A 7,874-nucleotide genomic window follows, 5' to 3' on the forward strand; every position below is an offset into this window, starting at 1 on the left:
GGGAGCAGAAGAGAACAGAAAAACAAGTATCAAAGAGTGCACTGACCCATTTAGTCCCTTGTCATCCTGACAGCTGGATTAGCAGCCACTGTCCCCACACAAGTATATCACACAAACCTTAAGAAGGCACCATTGGCTATGTCCTTGCGAGCCATGAGCACAAGCTGCCATTTATTTGGGCCTTCTCAGAGCAAACTCTTAGAGAAGAAGAGGCCTGGGTCCTCATCTGTGGTCTCCTGGGATCCCAGCTCTATAAGGAAGGTCTGGGCACAGGAGCAGGGTGTTGGCCTACTGGCTGCCTGCCAAGGGGCCTTCCACAGGGGCAGGACCCAGTCGTGTCCAAGGTCTGGTTCCCAGTCTCGTGGAACTCAGCCATGTCAATCGGTACAGATTTGATTGGCTTCCGGGCAGCCGGCTTGAGCTGGCAGGACTCACGTGGGATGGCAGGCAGTTATGAAATTCTGTCCCCTTTACCATGCCTGGGATGCTAGAGCTGGGAAGGATGTCCTCACCCTTTGAATCTAAAGATTGCTGCCAGTGGCTGTAGGTGTCTAGTTCTTTGAATTAAGCCCTTCCCACCACCCCAAGGGTGATGCTGCAGACTCGGCAGCCCCCAGCAGACAAAGACTGCTGATTCTTTCATTGTCTCCCACTCATGGTCCTTTCATGCTGAATCCCAACTCCAATTTCCATTCTTTTCTGCCTTCTGCTGGGTAAGCAGTGATTTCATTCTACCACAGTTTCTACCAAGTTCAAAGGGGCCTTGACTCTAGCTGGGTATCTGTGTCCCACATGCTTCCCACTTTCTGACTGTCAGTGGACTGTCTTCACTTTGGGTGAGCACTGTTTCCCCAAATCCTGTGGGAGAGAGGAGCTCACATCATGGGTTTCAGGGTGGAGACTGGCTGATGCCTTGAGATTTAAGGAGTTAGCATATTTGATCCGGCTGGCTGCAATGACTGGTTTTGGCCTAAGGAAAGCCAATGAGATTGGATTCTGGGACTCCAGTTGGAACTGTCTGAGGGTGGCTTTCTCCTGGGTTCCCAAGCTTAAGGGTGGAGCCCTGGGGGAGGGGGCAGGGCCACAGTGTGCAAAGAACTTGCCCAGGAATAAGGTCAAGGCGTAAGACATTCTTTTAACACCCGGATCCAGCCATATACCTGAAGCAAGGAAAATTATCTGTAGATTTTTCTATTATATTCATTTATGAAATGTACTTTTCGTCTTCTTAGTACTGGGGCTCGAACCCAAGGCCTTGTGCACCCAACCCCCCAGTTTGTAGTAAGTCGAGATTCAAACTGGTTTTCTGTTTCCCACAAGTGAGAGTTAGCTGGACCGTAGCACAGAAGCTGAGGAAAAGCAGTGTTGGCTCTCTGTGTGAGAATCCATAGCATACACACAGGTGACACAGTATCAGCGTGCACACAGCCATGGGTGACAGAGCATGTCACTCTGCTATGATACTGGCTTTCCTTGCTTTAGCCTCAGGTAGTGTTCCTTTCTGTTCACTGAGTCTAGAAAGTTGGGGAGGGGAGAGGAGAAACTTGCTCAGCCACATTCATTTATTATATAATAAATACACAATAAAATGAAAAATGAAAAAAAAATCAGACAGCAGAGGGACGTGGGATTACCAATGTCTTCTCTCTCTGCTACCCACTTACAGTAAGTCGGGTTATCAGAAGGTCATTAAGAGACGGGCTAGGGCTAGGGGTGTAGCTCAATTGATAGGGTTTGCCTAGTGTGTGTGACGCCCTGGGTTCAATCCCCAGAGCAGCATAAACAAGGCCTGGTGGTGCACACCTGTACTTTCAGCACTTGAGAGGCAGAGGCTGGAGGGTCGGGTTCAGGGTCATCCTCTGCTGCATAGTGAGTTCATGGCCAGAACTCAGGGCTAATAAGGCCCTGAGGCACGATATGAGAGGGAGGCAGAGGGACAGCTTAGCGGGGGGGGGGGGGGGGGGAAGAACTTGTCATGCAAGCCTGCTGACATGAAAATGTGTGAGCATCTGTCATACCAGCACCCCTTCGTGAGATGGGGTGGAGACAGGAAAATCATCCGGAAGCCTGAGGACCAGGTAGACTAGAGCTCAAAGCTTCAGCAGCAGAAGCAACAAGAAGGACCCTGCCTCGGCAAGGTAGAAAGAGAGAACCAACTCCCCAAAGTCTTCCTCTGACTCTCAAGTGCGCACCGAGAGAACACAGGTGGGGGTGGGCAGTGTGAGGGAGGAGACACTGAGGAGACTGAAATGTGATCAAGGGAAGACGCTTGGGGTTCCTGTCTGAAGAAGAACCTTTTGATGTCATTGGGTAACTGTCAACAGACTGAAAATGTGGCTTAGAGGCAGATGCTTCCCCAGCGAGACTGTGGCCCTGGGTTGGATCTTATGGATGCAAAAGATAAAATCATGGTCGTAGTAATCAAAAAATCATGGAAAGATGCAGTGGAGCAAATGAGCTGGGAGTAGTGGCTCATGGCTGCAATCCTAGCACTAAAATACTGAGGATAGCAGGATAGAAGGATAGCAGGTTAAGGAGAGCCTGGGTTAGATAGTTCTAAGCCAGTGTGGGCTATAGGATGAGGCCCTCTGTCCAATTAAAAAACAAAACAAAGCAAAATAAAATGTGACCATTCCTTTTACTACTGCCCCTGAGACATAACCTCTATTATCAGTGGGTTCCTTCACGTTTTCTTCATCCTACCGTCTTGGTATGCAAACAGACTTTGACAGCCTGTCTCCCTCCCTCCCTCCCTCCCTCCCTCCCCACCCCTCCCTTTTCTTTCTCCCTTCCTTTCTTTGGTCTTGATTCAGGTCCTCCCCGTGTAGCCCAGGCTGGTTTTGAATGCAATCTTCTGCCTCATCCTCCCCAGTGTGGTGATTACAAGTGTGGGGTTCCGCACTTAGCCCCACAATTTTGTTTCACTGAGGTCGTTTGACTCAGCCATCATCTGCACTGACTTCCCAGTTGGAAATCTGGTTCCTGTCACTTTGCAAGACTTTAAACCCCACCGAAGCTTGATTGGCTAGATAGGAGACAATAACAAGAAAACTATGGAAGCCCCCCATCCTCATTAGAAGCTGCACAGGAACCAGTGTGCTCTGGTAATTGATCTGGGTGAAACTCAAGACTCTCCTAAGGACTTGAGAAGACCAGAGCTGATCAGCTAGGGCTTCTTTCTGAAAGACATGTGACTGGCAGATTGAAGTCATCTACCCCAGGGGAAGTACAGATGGTTCCCAAAGACTAAACACACCCTACGTTTGGCTTTCACATGGTACCCTGTGGTTGGTGTGTGCCGTGGTGTTGGGATCCTTCCAGCTTTCCAAGTCAAACTTTTGTTTGTTTGTTTGTTTTTTATTGCTGTAGAGATACACACATTAATTTTCTGTAAAGCTTGTGGGTTTTTTGTTTGTTTGTTTGTTTGTTTGCTCGGAGCTGCAGACTCTTCGTCTTGGGGCTTCCGACAGCATGGGGTGACTCAGACTTGAGTGATGGTGGAATGCTATGCCTCAAAGCCATTGGAAACCAAGAGATGGCAGTTAAAGGGGGCCTGCCCTGGAAGTCACACTGCCAATGTCACCTTCTCAAGATACTTCCATTTGAACTTCAGGGTCTGTGGGAAAGGATTTGAGGTAGCAATGACTAAATTAGGCCTTCCAGCCCATGCCTGTTCCCCTTGGGGTCAGCTCACCCTGGGGATGCAGAGAGTTGGGTCCTAGCCACCCCTACCCCCCACACACATACACATACACACACCCCTGTTATCTTCTGGGATGGGCTGCCCGAAATCCCCTCTCACAGTTTTGTCCTCAAATTCTCTGCTCTGTTCTTTTAGACCTTAGCGACAGTTAAAAACTAAACACTAAACAGATGAACCTGATTCTGTTAATCCTGACTTTACCACTATCATTTTTACTTGTGGCATCCACCCACGCCCTAACCTCCATTTGGGGCAGTGCTGGGAATCAAACCCAGGGACTCTGTCCATCCTTGGGCTACCTTCTAAGTCTCAGAAACCTTAGAGCTTTTAGACTTGTTTCTTTTACTTTTTGTATATGGTTGCTTGGCCTGCCTGCATGTCTATGCCCACAGAGGCCAGAAGGAGACATGGGATCCCCTGGAACTGGAGTTACAGACGGTCATTAACTGCTTTGTGGGTGTTGGGAATCAAGCCTGGGCCCTTGCCAAGATCAGCGAGTGCTCTTAACTACTCAACCATCTCTCCAGGCCCCCAGAAACCCATTTTATACAATATTCTCCTCCTCCTCTCCTCTTTCCAGTCCTTGTTTTCTCTTTCCTCCCCCCCCCTTCCCTTTCCCCTTTCTCCCTTTTCCCACCCTTCTCCCTTTTTCTCTTTTTGGTGGGTCAGGCCTAGGCTGGCCTCACACCTGGATCTTCCGGCCCTCCTGTGCTGAGATCACAGGTAGCCTCAGGAGGCCCAGCTTATACAGGCTACACAGTGTCTGGCTTTGACATGTGGTTTGGGAACCACTGCCACTGGATCAAGCGAGGCCATTAGAAGGCTTCATGTTGATTGCACATTCTGAAGGCTATGATGGAGCTATATTTTGGGGTTGCTTTCTTCAATGGTTTTGAAACCTGCTCCTATATCCTGGGGCCAGGCCAGGACACTAGATGTCCCCTGCACACAACATAGGAAACTGGTCTAGAGAAGATGAGCTTGAAGAAACACTTGGCTTCCCCAACGGGGACGTTCTATCTGTCTACACAGATTTTCTGAATGGTTGCCTATTTCCCGGTTTTGCCTTGGTCACCAGGAAGCTCAGTCATGGTAACAGTAAAATACCATTTTCTGGCAAACACTGCTCAGCTCCCTCAACTTGTCCTTCCTACTTCAGATTCTGGTCTACCCAGTCTCGGTGCCTGGTATTTGTTTTCCGTTTTTGTTTGTCACCGTTTCTTGTGAGCGATTCCAGTGCTTTCCGATCAAGGAAAGAAGGACTGACGAAAACAAGCGAAGTAGAGGGAGAGTTGGCAAATGCAGGCCAGAAGGTGGAGATGGCAGGGAGAGTGGGCACTGCCCGGCATTCTCAAGACTAACCCTGGGGGTGTCTACCTCCTTCCACTAATGCTGTCCTGGACACGAAGGAAGGCTGGAGTTGGCGTGTGCCTGTCTCAGTGAGGGCAGTTCTCTGCCTCTTCCTACGCACATTCCAGGGAACAGAGGTGGGGATGAGGTTCACTGGACCATGTGAAATTAACTCTCCCAAGCACAATTCGTGATCCATTAAATCACTCTCCAGGGTGTTCAGCCTGAGCCCAGGAGACTGCCCGATAACCCCCTCTTTTCTCTCCAAATGTCAGGTCTCACCTTCATGGAAACTCCCCGAAAGAAAGAACATTTGATTAGGAAAAAATGAGGGTCCTGAGCACATGGGCTTTAGTGGAAGGTGTACAGGCTGCTTTTCTGAGCAGATTGACAGGTCGAGCAGACCCTGTGTGTGTATCCTTGTGTAACTAGTTTAACCTCTCTGGTTTTACTCATCTTCTTAACGGAGATAAAAATGGTATTTTTTGTTTTGTTTTGTTTTGTTCCAAGTCTTTTGGTTCTAAGAGTTGAAATTTTCAACTCAAGCTGTGGTAACTGACAAAGACTGGGGATACTTCTTGGCTCATGTCACAGAATTCCAGAAGGGGTGTGGTGTATTTTTGACCATGTGGCTCTTAAGAGCTAACATTAGGTATGCCGCCAGGTCCTTCAAGTAGTCATCCATAACACACCTAAGAAGTAAACATCGTTTCTACTTAGCACGTGAGAAAACTGGGTCGAGGAGAGATTAAGTCAGATTACACTGCTCAGAAATGGAACGGCACTTGGGACACAGTCCAGAGAGTCCCGATGACTGAGCCAGCATTCCCAGGACTGCACCACCACCTCTTTGCTGAGGCTCTTCCAGGTGGCTGTGTATAGGGCTCCTTCCTGTCCCATTTCCTCATCTGTAAGGAGTTCTTTTGTGCGGATATGGGCATGTTTGTGTGACTACACACAACCATGTGGGTGCATGCATATGGAGGACAAAGGAGAGTCTCAGGTGTCATTTGGAGAGCCTCCAATCGACATTTCATGCAGAAATTGTGCTGATTATTTCTGTCAGCCTGACACAAAGTAGTATCACTTGGGAAGAGGGAACCTCAACTGAGGAATTGCCTCCATTATATTGGCCCAGGGGCAGGTATGCCTGTGGGGCATCCAGTCTGCTGTGGGTGGTGGCATCCCTAGGCAAGTGTGTAAAGATAAGTCTTTCTGCTGCCACCTGAGCCCTGCTGCCACGAGTGGGCACGGTTATCTAAGAAAAGGAGCTGAGTAAGCCTAAGGGGGTGAGCCAGAGAACAGCATTCCACCACAGTCTCTGCTTCAATTTGTGCTCTGAGCTCCTGCCCTGGCTTCCACTAATTATGGACTGTGACCTCTAGGCCAAAATAAACCTTTTCCTCACCAAGTTGCTTTGGGTCAGTGTTTTATTACAATAACTGAAAGCAAACAAGGGCATATGTGTACTGAGTTTACATCATTTGCACTCCTGGTTCTCCCTCACAACTCTTCCTGTGTCCTCCCAGCTCCTTCTATAATTATTCATGTTTTACACACAAACACATATAACTGTAGGGAGCCGGTTCCTACATTCTCTATTACAATAATGGTGCCTGAAGACACCAAGATGTAAATTACTTCACAGGCGCTGGGTAATCTCCATTCCTTTGATCTCTGCCTATCCCGTGGCTCATTTGGCCTGAGGAGCTGAAGCCATTCATAGGGTAACACGTCCCAGGCGGCTGCTTGCCAGCCTTTATTAAGGAAAAGGATTCTTGGTTCAGAGTCTCCGCTCTGGTAAGCTTATGCTCTCTCACTCTCAAGATGCATTAAAGCTTGTCTACAGAAGGATCCGAGTGTCCTACGTGTATTTCTTGCCGGCGAGAACATACAGCGCACGGGACATATGGTGCTGAAACCCGGGAACGTGTGAACATCTCTGACACTGCGGAGACCCCTCTAACGGGGCGGATTCAGAACTGCAGGGTGGTAAATTCGGAGAGGTATGTTTTTTCTGGACTTTGGCTTGGGAATGTTGCTATTTTGGGAGGTTAATATAGAGGCTTCTATGCTTTTACTAGGAGCTATTTTGACCTTTCTCACTGTTGTAACAATCTTAAAGAAGTCCAGAATTACATATCAGAAACCAAATGTAATGAGAGATGGGGTGCGCCCAACAATAAAATATAAGGAAAAAGGACCTCCTGGGATGTCTACTAACAAGAGAGTATGTAAGGAAAAAGGACCTCCCGGGATGTCTACTGACAAGGGAGTAAATAATTTGTTAGATGATTCTGTAAGTAAGTTTAAAGCTTTAAATCTTAATAGCTCTGATGACTCTAAAAACTCAAGAGATAAAGTTTTAGAGAAAACAGCTCAGCTAGATAAAAAAAAAACAAAAAAGGAGGGAGAAAAAATAGGGGATAACCGGTCACACCCCGATAAATTTAAGAGAAATAAAGACTCAAAACCTAGCCTCTGCCCTACAATGAAACTAGAGGCCTTGGAGCTGAGCAGCTCAGACTCTAAGATTTTAGACTCTAGCAAGGAAACAGAGCTAGAGGAGGAGGCAGCACGATACCACCCCGATAGATATCGGCTGCCAAAAGTAAAAACAAATATGAGGCCATCGCCTGTTTATCCAATGGGTGTACTTCCATCAGCACCCCCATTATTTGGTACCCACTCTTTTTTACCATTAGAAGAGCAAAGGAAATTACAAATGGCTTTCCCAGTCTTTGATAGGGGAAAAGGCCATACATATGATTCAACACCTCTTAAAGGCCTGGAATGCCTGGGGCTTTAAAGCCTCATAAAC

This window comes from Cricetulus griseus, chromosome 2 (assembly GCF_003668045.3).
Source record: "Cricetulus griseus strain 17A/GY chromosome 2, alternate assembly CriGri-PICRH-1.0, whole genome shotgun sequence".
In the NCBI taxonomy this organism is placed as follows: domain Eukaryota; kingdom Metazoa; phylum Chordata; class Mammalia; order Rodentia; family Cricetidae; genus Cricetulus; species Cricetulus griseus.